Below are 14,640 nucleotides of genomic sequence, written 5' to 3' on the forward strand. Positions count from 1 at the left end.
GTCAAGGTTAAACTCCGGCAGTTGACACATTGTTTTCCATTGCAATTCCCCGCTACTCTTCCATCTTGCTCCAGTCTTTTACAGATTAAGGCAGTAGTGTTATAAAACAGAATTAAGCCCACAGTGTCCTAAAGATATTGCCCAATTCGCTGCTCTTAATTTTGCAATTCCATCACCCCGGTGCGGCAAAGCCCCGCTTCTCCATCAAAACCATTAAGGGCATTGAAGCCTGGAGTATCATCAACAATGACAGGTAAATATTTAGGCTGTCTCACTGGAGCAAATAAGCCACCCAAGGTCAAATGGCTGCGTTAGTCCATTCCAGCTTAGCTACATTGGTCTTAAGGTCTCAGCAGAAACAATGTACACAGATCCCAAGCAGAAGCACAGCAGAAGACTATTTTCGCATCAACTTGCAATGGAAAATGTCAACTCTTCACGATGAACGTGAGATAATGTAACATTTAGGATATTAAGATAAAGAAAATATCTACAAATGTACTTCTCTGCATCACCACTTCATATCCTTCGCAGCATCGAAAAACAGACACAGGGGACCAAACAAGTGCATCTGAGGGAGAGGAAAAAGGTCACGTTAGCTTATTTGCTGCTCCAGAAATCATCACATCTGCAACACCAACTGACTTCCAAAAATGTGTCATTTATCATACAATCTGTCATACTGAAGCAATGCTTTGCCTGGAGAAGAGAAGAAGAAGAAAAATGAAAGAAAACAATCATAATTGGAGTTTTTATCTATTTCATTATTTTCCTCCCACAACCTCTGTCAACAAAATCGAAAATGCCTTTTTTGAGACGCGCGAGGAAGTGCAGCTCTGGGCCGAGCCGCGGTGGCCTCAGAGAGATAGGCCGCGCTGGATAAGGAGTAAGTGAGTCCTTTGCTTTTGTGTCAACAAGAGACTTTATGGCTGTGAAGTAATAAATCATAAAACATCAAAAAAACTACTCTGTTCCTAAACATTTATAGATAAGGGAGTTAGGAATCAAATCAATTTAAGTTTCTGTACACAAGGTCCCAGTGTGGCCCACAAACAGTTTGAGTATCACAACCATCAGTAAATGGATTAGTGTGGGGAGAGATGAGGGGGCGTCATCCTGCTGCGAGGGTGACTGACAGAACTCATACCACGTGTCCCTTAGGACATAATAATAAAACATTTAAAAGGACTGTAGTATCGTCACAGATATCTTGAATCACCTGGCATTGCATTTTTAATTTTTTGGGGGAGGGGTAAATAACGTAAATCACTTAAGAATTTCTGGACCATTTCAATTTTAAAAAAATGTTGCGTTTTTTTATCGTCACATTTAAAAAAAACTTGACTATAAAGATACAGCAATAAGGGCGATAGAAATGCAACACATAAAAACATGTTGTGAGCATTACAACAATTAATTCATGTATAATGACAACGGGACAGTGGGAAACAGAGGGACGGCTGAATATGGCAGCCGTTACTCAATCATTATTATTGCTACCAAATAGTGTACTTTGTCAGTATATGGCATCCAGTTACCCCCGAGATATTCATTCCCAAAGCATAAAAAGGCATTTATACGAGAAAGGAAAAAACTCTCCAGCGATCGTTATCTCCAGCTGCCTGACTGCTTCTTTTTTTTTATACTATTTTCCCTAAAGGAAGTCATAAGACTTCTCAAAGTGTCTATTAAATGTTGGTGATGGTGTTCATCGGAAACTTTTCTTCATCATTTAAATTAATTTACGTGCTTTACAGTACTTAAGATTATTGGAAGAAAAAAAACACTTTGTTTTATCAGAACCATATAAAAAGCTTTACGAAATGAATAAAAGAGAAGAAAGAATAAGGAACGCTGGCAATCTGGGATCTCTCCCCACGCTGGCTGTGGTTGGCGGGTGAAGAGGTTTTTTATCTTGTTGCTAAAGACACTCAGGGTGGACCTGTATGGAACTTTTTTTTAAGAAAATAATAAATGAATATCTTCTTTTTATATATTTAATTTAGTCTGTATGCTTTTATGTTCTCTGTCTCTAACATGGATGTTTTTAAGTTATATTTTCTCCCTTATTTTATTTGCTTTCTCCGTACATTGCGTATGTAATCTTGTGTTTTTAGGTTTTCTTTTATGACATTCTGCCTCTCGGGACTACAGATGAAAAAAAGCCTCTACAAAAATGTTGTTATTAATGTGGACTGTCCCTTATTAAATAAACCAAAGTAAGTTTTTCAGTTAAAACCGACTATTATTGGACTAAAGAGCGTTCGCGCTTCCTGTGAAGGTTTCTTCCCTTTATTTTCCCCGTGAATTTTTTTTTCTATTTCTTGGGAGTTGTTCCTGATCCGATGTGAGGTCAAAGGTCAGGGATGTCGTATTTGTACAGATTGTACAGCCCTTTGAGGCAAATGTGTAATTTGTGATATTGGGCTATACAAAATAAACTTGAATTGAATTGAGCACCTCTAAAACGATCTGAAATGTCCGAGATCCAAAGCCAACGAGAGGCGAGTCCGTCTCCATCCTCGATTGGCTGAGGCCGATCGCTCCAGACTTTTCCCCTAATCCTCCGTATATCGTCTCTGAATCCAGAATTGAATTAATATTTAAAAACTCGGAGACGGGCCACTTGCCTCGGCCACGTGTCGGCGGCAGGCCGTTCATCCCGGAGCGAAGCGTCGGCGTTAAATGACCCCCCTTCTGTTCATCCCTCATCGGGCCGAAGCCCAGACGGAGCCTCCTCGGCCGCAGCCGTCTCCGGGCTCGCCATCGACCGCCGTTCCCTCCATTACCGACGCCGCGCAGGCCGCATCCGCATGACGCCGGCACGCCGCGCATGTTGACGATGCGCCGGCCTGCTCGTATCACGAGGTAGAGTGAGAGAGGTGGCGAGAGAGAGAGTGGGAGGAAAGGAGGGAGGGAAACACAGGAGAAAAGAGGAGATAAAGAGAGACTGTACGCAGAGACTCTCCAGAGAGTGGAGGTATAATGAAGTGCTGGATGGGTTTAATACGGACGACAGAAGGGGCCGCTGCCGTTAATATCTCTCAACCCCGTTCCTTAAGCAAATCAAGTTATCTGGCACCGCCTGAGTGGAAGAGGTGCGCGAGAGAACAGCTGGATTTAGATGTTTCAAGTGAATACCCAGATAGCTGAAACGAAGACTCGGTGTGATCCGAATCTGCTTGTAAGTCTGCTTGTTTTGGGGCTGGGTGGAGCGAGCAGTCGGACTGGAGGAGAGAGATAAAACTGGACCAAATTCTACATGACACCCATTTTATACACTGAAGTTTTGATTCCAGATTAAGTGTTGACCAATTTATTTCTGCATTAAAGGGTTATGAGATTTTTGAAGAGGTTGTGAGTTTAAAATCTCCACCCCGACCAAACATTCTTGTGAAGTCTTTTACATTGTAAAAGTTTTAGTGCAGTTTGTTACAACATATTCTGCATAAATTATATTCGCAATGCTGGAATTTGACCAGTCGAAGAGGATTTCTATAATACAGCTCCTGAATACCTTCTCAAAACATAATTAATTAACAATAAATGGAGGTGACTGTGGGTCAGCAGGTCTGTCTTTCAATTAGGGGGTTGGCTGTTGTCAGAGAAATTAAATGTAATAAAATATATGAATAGATATTCATTCACATTTAAGGTTATGTTCCCTAATGTTCTGAGGGCAATTCTTAATCTAGTTCCCATAATCATCATCTGGATGATTTTACACTCATGTCAAAAGTCCTGGAGATGTGACAATAAAGAAAAAATACTGCTTGTACTACTTGTATTTCGGGTCTTGTTGTCTGCATCCCCATTGATGAACACCCCAACAATGCGTCTGCAAAAAAAGAAGAAGAAGAAGAAGAAAACTATCATTTCTATGCCCTTGCCTCAAACGCGCCACAAGACATTACTTAAATAACGTCTGAAGGTGCAAACGCCACTGACGGTGTCCCCCTCCGTTCAATTTGAAACGCATCAAATCCTCTCTAATTCCACTTTTCAGGCTCTTAAATTGCCCTGCCCTCTGAAATGTGACCAGAAAAAAAGGCTTCAACTTTATTTCGAGACTTTTCTTTCTCCTTTCTCTTTTCTATTAATGTCAACTTTGTGTTCGTCTGAGAGGACGAGATAAGAGAGGGGATGAGTCCATTTTCCTTTTTTGATGTAAATGTCCTTCACCGAGGAGATAGAAGACTTGGGGATTCTCAGCGCAGGCCAATTTTAGGAAGTGAAAGCTGACCCTTCAGGGACTTCCACATGGCACATGTCTCTCAAACGGGGGAATCTCTCTGGACATTGTTCTTCAGGCGGAACCACCGTGGACCACCTGGACCGAGTCCAACAGCCTCTCTGTTTTGGAGCAGAACGCCACCTGCTCTGACTTTAACACCTAAATAACTTGAAATAAAGTCACAGTGTCATAATAGAGGGTGAGGGTTATAGGGTTAGCTTCTGCCTTTGTTGTGTTTGGGGGGGGGGTCATCAATGGGGGTACAGACAACAATACCCAAAATACAAGTAGTACTTTTTCTTTATTGTCACATCGACAGCACTTTTGAGATGATTGTACAATCATCCGGATGATGTTGATGATGATGATGATGATGATGATGATGATGATGATGATGGGAACTACGTTAAGCAGAACATTAGGGAACGTCAACTTAAATGTGAATAAAAAAGCAAATATACATCATAACATGAAAAAAAATTGAAAGTGATGCATTATATTGTTTTTACGAACTTCCGGGTCACGCAACGGTTAACCCGAAACGACGAGTGAACATTTGCATTGTTAATTTTCTCAAATTGTGTTAATCACTCTGCTCCAAAGACATTTTTCTTCATTTCTGGAGAAAAAGAAAGCAAATGGAAAGTAGAATAAACCCTTATTCATTATATTGCCTGTACGAACTTCCGGGTCACGTAACGGTTTACCCGAAGCGGCGAGTCAAAATTTGCATTGTTAATTTTCTCAAATAGTGCTAATCACTCTGCTCCAAAGACTTTTTGTCTTCATATCTGGAGAAAATGAAAGCAAATTTACGTCATAACATGAACAAAAATGGAAAGTGATCCATTATATTACCTGTACGAACTTCCGGGTCACGTAACGGTTAACCCGAAGCAACGTGCCAAATTTGCATTGTTAATTCTCTCAAATTGTGTTAATCACTCTGCTCCAAAGACTTTTTTTCTCCTTCCTGAATTTCCTGAAGGACCTAAGCATTCTCTCCTAAATATTCAAGCTTGTATTTAAGAAACCTTTCATGATTGATTTCACATAAACGGCGGTTGAATATGAAGACAGGGGTCACACGACTCTTCTCTCACGGTGACACCCCCCCCGACAGATTTACACGTATTGTACTTCTTGTGCCTCTGAAGCTCTTTGTGACTGCAGAGTGACACGGAGAGAAGAGGGTAAGTATCAGGGAGGTAAAGAAAAAAGAAAAAAGAAACCAGTGGGATGTTGTAACTCAAGCCTGAAAGGGTCAATGTATAGATCCGGCGGTCTGCAGCTCATAGCGGATCAGATAAGTTTCAATCAGCTGAACGCTCGCTCTAAGCTCTTTGGAAAAGATGAAAACAGAAGGACAGAAAAGACCCTCAGAAGCTGTCTGGAAGTATGCCTGTATTACAAAGCAAGGACATTTAAATGTGTCATTATTACAACGCTGAATTATTCATTTACAATTATAGGCGACTCCATTTTTTTTGACATTGATTTCTTCCACTGGGCCCATTTTAAGCCAAATGGGTAACACTTTATAATAACTGCACGCCATGAAGCATACATTAAGTATGCGTAAACACTTAATTCATCATTTACACACTTTATAAATGATGGATTCACCATTTGTAAATGAAGTATTAGATAATGCGTGCAGTTATTATACAATGTTATAGTGTCATTTAAACACCATCTCATGACATTCCTGTTTGCACTGGTATTTGGTTAATTTAAATATTCTATGACCTGCTTTTTATCTACTCTGTATATTTATATTATTTCACCATCTTTTACAGTGTATTATACTTTTTGCCGTTTTAACTGTTGTAATGTTTTGTCCCCTGTTATTAACAAATTGTTATAATTGACTAATTGTAATGCCCTTTGTGACACTTTGTCTGTGTTAAGTGCAAAATAAATAAACTTTACTAACTTATTACTTACTTACCGAGCAAATATGACAGAGACAAACAAAAATAAAAGTGAATACTATGAAGCATTACATAATACTTCATTTACAAATGGTGAATATATAAAGTGTGGAACAGCGCTTTGTAAATGCTGAATTAAGTGTTTCCTCGTCCTTAACGAATGCTTCACAGATTGCAGTTATTATAAAGTGTTACCGCCAGATGTAATGCAAAAAACCGCAGCCCCAAAATAGTCAAAGACACGCCCCCTTTTCAGAATATCAAGACCCCTCTACGTCTTTGTTTCCCTACCTTTAGCTCATCTCATCGCTCTATTACAAACCTCCCCGCTTGGACCGACGTCATTTTTTCTCCCCATCCAATGTAGCCATCACGTGACCCCCAGGAGTATCGACCACCTTCCTCCTGGAGATCAATGGAGGCCGGAACAAAAACTGTAATTACTCACAAAGCCACAAATTCCTCGGCGATAACAGCTTATTTCCTTCATTATTAAGAGAAAAACACACACACACACACACACACACACACGCTTCAGAAAGTCGCATGTGATAATATATTTCCTTATTGTTGAATAAGACATTTTTTTTTGCGTTTCTGGAAATGTCTATTCCAAATAATGCATCAGCAAAATAAGTAAAAGTATAACTGTACCTGTCGGGATGAAGGTGAGCTCCTCGATTCACCTTATCTTCATCATCCACATGAGCCCCGAAAAAAGAAACAAAATGTTGAGCCACGACGGAAAAAACATGAATAATTTTTTCCACCGCGAGAAAATAAGGTGAGCAATAAAAAAAAACCTCATGATACAAAAAAAAAAAAAAAGGGGGTGAGAAAGGATAACAAACAAGTGGGCGAGATTTGCTGCCTTTCAGCAACCCCCTTAAGTGGTAATGGGATAATCCCGGACACGTCAAACTGCCCCTCACATTCGACCCCTGGGTGAAACAGGAAGGGCCTGCTTTGTTTGTAGCAATTGGGTCCTGTGTGCAGGGCCGTAATGAAGTGACCTGAAATAATGGAAAGCCCTGGGCCCCGCGCGGATGATTTTTGCCGGGATAAGAGCGGGGATCCTGATTCGGAGTCACAGTTCATTTCATTTTTCGCCTCTGATGAGATCTCCTCCGTTATCTGATAAAATTGAACAGCCATTACCGGCAGAGGGGCTCAGGCCGGCCAAGCGGTAAAGCGCTGCCGACTGCTCCTAACAGAAATCCTATACACTCCCACTTTGTCAGCAGTTTTGAATTCATCGTTTTTGTTTTTTTATGCCGGCGGTTTCGGCCAGATGAGAGGAATAATCTCGCTCCCGACGGAAGATTGACACTTCATTTCAGAAATCAATATTTACAATTTACTTCTTTCAAAGTTCATTCTGGGAGAGGATCCCATATTATCCTTTACCAAAATAAGCTGATCATATCTCTCTCCCTCTCTCTCTCTCTCTCTCCCCCTCTTTCTCTCTCTCTCTCTGGGTGCTGGAATGGCTTTCCCCCCCCCCAAAATGTGAATTTTTTTCACACAAAAAAAATCAATGTCTCCATTGTGGGCTTTAATCTGCCCTTTGATGACAGTAAATCTTGTTTCTTTCTTTTTATAAGCAAGCGGCCGTGGGCAGCTGACACCATTTCCTCCCAGAACAAAGCCCCCCTCGCCCCGTGTGGACGCCAGTAGATACATGGAGACCTAATGTGGCCGGACACGCCACCGACGGGTCATTAATCAGACGCTGTGACAGCCACTTCTTCCCAATCCAGCCCCCGACTTCAGCCCCTAGACAAGCCCACTCAACTCCTCACCCACAGGAGGCCACGCACGCCGCAAAGAGACAGAGGGAGAAGTGGATTGAATGGGCATCGGGAAGACAGGATGGAAAGGGATGAGGAGGGATGCTACAAAGCCGCGGTATAAAGGGACTCAGGCATGATGGGGAGCACTTCCAGATAAAAGATGTAGGAATCAGTGAAGAGTTGACGCCTGAGATAAACTCCAGTGTGATACCCGGGAGGGGGGGGGGGGATTATTTTTGAAAGATCATTGTGGATGGATTATACGCTGATGTGTAACACACAGATCCACTGCAGCGTGAAGCCCTCTTGATTCTGAACCAGGATCAGACTCCTCCAGTCCCAAGACTCAGACATAGCTTTGGCTTTAGGGATCACCTGAGATGGACTGTGATCGCTCCTTGATGTAAAAGGTAAAGTTAATAAATACATCAATGTTGTAAATGTACTTCATTGTTATTTAAAAAAAAAAAAAAAAAATGGCATCCGACATGAAATCGGCCAAATAACCGATTCAGCTACTTGACTATCGGGGCTGATGTATACAATGTTGAAATCGGTACATCTCTAATTTGTTCTCACAATGCAAGAGAACATGCAGAGCATATAACATTACACACATTAAAAAGAAAATTGCACAAGTTAGGAAAAGAAAAAAAATTAAATACACAAGTACAAAATTGAAAGTAACTAGATAATTCCCCCCACCCAAAGCGAGTAAAATACAAATAAATGGTTGGTGCATAGCATGATGACACATCAGAGATACCACAATGACACAGTGCATAATTCAGAGCTCCAAATATTTACAGCACAATAGTACCGTTAGCGTTAGTCTCTTTCTAAGACTATAAGTATTTTTTAACTGTTTATTTCCACATACCATCTGTCCATAAGAGTACATCTCTAATGTTTAACAAGATGTAAGCCAGTCTCATGTTGATGGAGCCGGGCTCCCGTGGATCCGCAAACCTCCACGGTTACGGAGGAGCAGTCCTACACGTGGACCCCGGTTTAGCCGGAGACTTGTTGACCATCTTATCTTAGCAGGTTAGCTAACGTGATGAATTTATATGTAAACACAGCAGCTCAGGCTGATGGGGACGTCCATGGCCTTCAACTATTGGACGAATTATAAAATGTCCTAATATATACATATCGTACCGCCATTGTCTGTGTTCAGAACCAACGTTGTTTTGATTGAACTCATTAGGACACACTCTCAAATGGAGAACTTCTGAAAAGCCAATTCCAGAGGTGCATGATGGGACGGGAGCCGTGGCGGAGACGGGAGGTCACCAGGGAGAAGAGAAGTCACCGGATCAGCCAACCGTCCTCCGTCTGGAGAGCGTTGCACTCCTGAGATGAAGATGTAGCTAATGCACTCCTCCTAAAACCTGTCTGTGGAACATCTCTCTCTCTCTCTCTCTCTCTCTCTCTCTCTCTCTTTCTGCATCATGAATGTGGTCGCTTCATCAGAAATAAATAAAACTGCCAATCTCCTAAGTAAATTTTTTTTTTCAGACAGATTAGCAATTCAGTGGAACTTGAATGGTATTACTAATGGTATTACTTATAGAATTACTTATAGTATTATTTATAGTATTACTCATGGTATTACTTATGGTACTACTCATGGTATTACTCATGGTGTTACTTATAGTATTACTTGTGTTATTACTCATGGTATTACTCATGGTATTACTCATGGTATTACTTATAGTATTACTCATGGTATTACTTATAGGATTACTCATGGTATTACTTATAGTATTACTTATAGTATTACTCATGGTATTACTTATAGTATTACTTATAGTATTACTCATGGTATTACTCATGGTATTACTTATATTATTACTTATAGTATTACTCATGGTATTACTCATGGTATTACTTATAGTATTACTTATAGTCAGTGGTGTATAAAGTACCCAAAAGTCATACTTGAGTAAAAGTAAAGATACTTGACTGGAAAATTACTCAAGTAAAAGTAAAAGTCACCTATGAGAATACTACTTGAGTAAAAGTATTAAAGTACCTGATTTTTTTTGTACTTAAGTATCAAAAGTAATTTTCTGATATTAAATGTACTTAAGTATTGAAAGTAAAAGTAAAAGTAAATGCTGTTAATAAAAAAAACAAAGGGTCAGAATTTTGAGAATTATGAAGTTTATTTGTTTGGGTGCTGTGGCCGCCATGAACAAGGAGTATGAGCTAGGATGAACTTAGCAATATATGAATACTATGAAATTACTCAAATATAAAAACACGATTAACACAGAAAAAAGCAGAACCAAAAGTAACAACCAGAATCATCACTTTAAAGTGAAAAATGTATTGTTCATCTTCAAAAGAAGTTCATTTTCAAAATGGACAGATTTCAGTGTCGCTCTTCTGGGGCTGAAGACGAGTCCTGCGATGCTGAAGAGCCGTTCACCTGGTGCAGGTAGAGTGTGTCTAGCTTCACAGGCCCTGGTGCAGGTAGAGTGTGTCTAGCTTCACAGGCCCTGATGGTGCAGGTAGAGTGTGTCTAGCTTCACAGGCCCTGGTGCAGGTAGAGTGTGTCTAGCTTCACAGGCCCTGATGCAGGTAGAGTGTGTCTAGCTTCACAAGCCCTGATGCAGGTAGAGTGTGTCTAGCTTCACAGGCCCTGATGGTGCAGGTAGAGTGTGTCTAGCTTCACAGGCCCTGATGGTGCAGGTAGAGTGTGTCTAGCTTCACAGGCCCTGATGGTGCAGGTAGAGTGTGTCTAGCTTCACAGACCCTGATGCAGGTAGAGTGTGTCTAGCTTCACAGGCCCTGGTGCAGGTAGAGTGTGTCTAGCTTCACAGGCCCTGGTGCAGGTAGAGTGTGTCTAGCTTCACAGGCCCTGGTGCAGGTAGAGTGTGTCTAGCTTCACAGGCCCTGATGATGCAGGTAGAGTGTGTCTAGCTTCACAGGCCCTGATGCAGGTAGAGTGTGTCTAGCTTCACAGGCCCTGGTGCAGGTAGAGTGTGTCTAGCTTCACAGGCCCTGATGCAGGTAGAGTGTGTCTAGCTTCACAGACCCTGATGCAGGTAGAGTGTGTCTAGCTTCACAGACAGCAGCACACAGTTGGGAAGCATTTCAGCAAGTCAACGTGATCCACGTCTCCATCCAGCTGTTTGCTGCTGTCATGCGCTTGAGATGACGAAGAAGAAGTCCTCTTCATCAGATGAACTGGACCTGGTGGCATCACATAGCTGCAGGGAGGGTTCTTCCATGTGCTGCTTGATGTAGTCCATTCCTGAAATAAAGTGAGAGTATTACAGACATGATAGAATTAATAACACTTCCTAACATGTCATGACCACAACCTAAAGTTTTGTACAAAATAGTTTGTTTTAATTTGAGGTTTATACATTTAGTTTCATGCACTGTCCGTGCATCCAGAGTTGATTTGTGAATATGTACTTGTATCTCTGTAGTTAAACACAACAACAGTCCCAAATCAATATCGTCGCCATTACTGGACCGTCACTCTTATAATATTAATACAAATAGTTATAATAATGCTGTAATGATTAGCATTATATTATAGCTAAGACGACTCAAATCAACAAATTCTCACAACTGTCAACACTTCTTCAGCTCATTAACTCGCTAGAGATCCGTCTACTCCACTCACGCTAATTGTCTCATTTAATTGACGATAGCTAGCGAACGTTAGCCTAACGTACAACATGCGTAGGACAACCAGACACCTGTTTCCCCCCCCACTCTCCTGCCAAAGATATATCGTACTCCAATCCTGTGGGCAACACTTCTAGATATCTTAACAGGCTTATGATGACTAAACATTAACGTTGTGGCTCATGGGATTAATCTTAGTTTACCTCAGTGGTGGGCCGTCAGGGCCAGCAAGGCCTTCTCTGCTGGCCTAAACATCATCAGAATATAATTTTTTCAAAATATATTTCCCCACAAATATGTATTAAATTATTCCCCAGAGTAAGAGTTATTCTCTTTATTTCATAGCTTTCCTCTTGGTTGCCACACACGTCGTAACATCTAGCGCCCCGGTGTGAATGACTTCCGCATCCAGCGTCACGAGAGCAGCAGCAGCAGCCAATTAGATCCAACAGCGGAGCAGCTCAGCGCTGATTGGCTCTCACAACGCAGCGTTCTGGTTCTGTGCTGTGACGTCGCACTCGCTAGTGACGTCACGGAGCTTTGAACCAGAGTGCGTAAATAGAGAGCAGACTCAAGCACTGTTCAGAGGTCTACTTGAGGATCTGGGAGAGTCCTGGGGAGCAGAATATGGTAACCAGGATGTGTACCCTAGGTACTCGTAGACTGGGGGGGATAGAGCAGGCTCAAGCACCGGGGGTGGGGTGGTGGGGGGTTCTCTGATATATACACATGTACATACATAAATACATGGTGAACTAATCTTACATTAGGTTGTTTAGCTGTAGTAAGACGGCATTGAAGGCCTAGGTAGAATATGCACGGCCCGCCACTGGTTTACCTCAATGTGTTTCCTGAGGTTGGTGAGTTGTTGAAGGCCATATCTCCGTAGCTTTCGGTCGGCATAAGAGGCACTTCATCCGGTAGGAAGAAACTTTCACTCCGACAAAAGAAAAGAGTTCGCCCAAATATGGCCACGGACGTTGATCTTGGTCCCCGTGGTTGTTAGAGTAGCTTCCATTGCTGCTCCACATGAAATGAGTCGGATCTGTAGCCGCTCGCTCGCTCGCATCCTGGGCATCACTGGGAAGAGAAAGAACACGGCAAGGACCACTGATCCCCAACCTGGTGCTCGTGCTGCGTTCAGGTGCGCTGCGGTGTGTTCCACAACAGTCCCCGATGTTTCTCATGATTATTTTTTTCCGTAGTAACGAGTAACGATACTGTTTCAGGGGAAATGTATCGGAGTAAAAGTACAAGTTTTCATTGCAAAATGTAGTGAAGTAAAAGTAAAAGTAGACAGAAATATAAGTAGTAAAATAAAGTACAGATACCCAAAAAAACTACTTAAGTAAAGTAACGAAGTACTTCTACTTCGTTACTATACACCACTGCTTATAGTATTACTTATGGTATTACTCATGGTATTACTTATGGTATTACATATGTTAATACTCATAGTATTACTCATGGTATTGTTAATATTAATCTGATTTATTGAAGGGACCGTAATGTCTAGGTTCTGGCAAAACATCAGGAGAGACGGCACTTTGCCGCTAGAAATGGGCCGGAGAGAGAGATATTGTGTCTGCAGCTTAAGGCTAGCTACACGCCTAACAGTGTTCAACATTCACACATGCTGTCAGTATTTACACATACCAAGAGGGGGCGCACGGCCAACAGACATCCCCCACCCGGGGGTAGGAGTGAATTCTCACGGGAGACTATAGAGTTAAGAAGAGGTCAGGGTGTGGGATATGTACCTGTGGCGAGATCTGTGTATTAAAGATTGAATCTTAATTTGGGGAACCGTGTTTTTTTGGCCTCAACGTGCATGTTGAGAGAGAGCTCCCCGTGTGATTGCAATCGCTGGTGAGCATTTGTACTTTGCTTTTGATGAGTAAATAAACGTCTCCCTAAAGGAGGGAACAATAGCAGACTGTGGATTATATTATTATTGTAGAAGCTCTTCCAGGCTGTCAATTTTGAATTACGTTACAGTATTACTCATGGTAATACTCATGTTATTACTCATGGTATTACTTATGGTATTACTCATGGTATTACTTATGGTATTACTCATGGTATTACTCATGGTATTACTCATGGTATTACTCATGGTATTACTCGTGGTATTACTCATGATATCACTCATGGTATCACTCATGGTATTACTCATGATATCACTCATGATATCACTCATGGTATCACTCATGGTATTACTCATGATATCACTCATGGTATTACTCATGATATCACTCATGGTATTACTCATGATATTACTTATGGTATTACCTATGGTATTACTCATGGTATTACTCATGGTATTACTCATGATATTACTCGTGGTATTACTTGTGGTATTACTCATGATATTACTCGTGGTATTACTCGTGGTATTACCCATGGTATTACTCATGGTATTACTAATGGTATTACTCATGGTATTACCTATGATATTACGTATGGTATTACCCGTGGTATTACTCGTGGTATTACTCATGGTATTACTCATGGTATTACTCATGGTATTACTTATGTATTACTTCTGGTTCTTGTAGAAATATGACTTTCTTGATTCTTGTTGTTCTGAGTTTGTTCTCGTGGTTTGATTCACTGATTGTAAATCACTTAAGATAAAAGTGGGAGTTAAATGACATGTGATGTCATGATATGTAATGATATGTAATGTAATGTAACAAAATGCTGCAACCGATGATCTACATTTTTATTTGGGAATCCCGTGCCAACGCTGCGTTTGTTTTTGTTTTCCAGGCCTGTGTGTGTGTGTGTGTGTGTGTGTGTGTGTGTGTCTGTGAGGCGATAAGAACACACATTAACACAGATCATCACAACTAAACCCTCAGAGGTACAATGTGATGCGGTTAAAGGAGAAATAACCAATCACAACTTTGGCTTCACTGAAAACCATAACATGATTTGCAGCTACGTTATTTGTGCGTTATCCAATTCTCATTGTTCTTTGGGATTGAAGTGATGTTCCAAATCATCTTATAAGCACCGCTAATGT

The sequence above is a fragment of the Pseudoliparis swirei genome, chromosome 22 (assembly GCF_029220125.1).
Source record: "Pseudoliparis swirei isolate HS2019 ecotype Mariana Trench chromosome 22, NWPU_hadal_v1, whole genome shotgun sequence".
Lineage (NCBI taxonomy): Eukaryota > Metazoa > Chordata > Actinopteri > Perciformes > Liparidae > Pseudoliparis > Pseudoliparis swirei.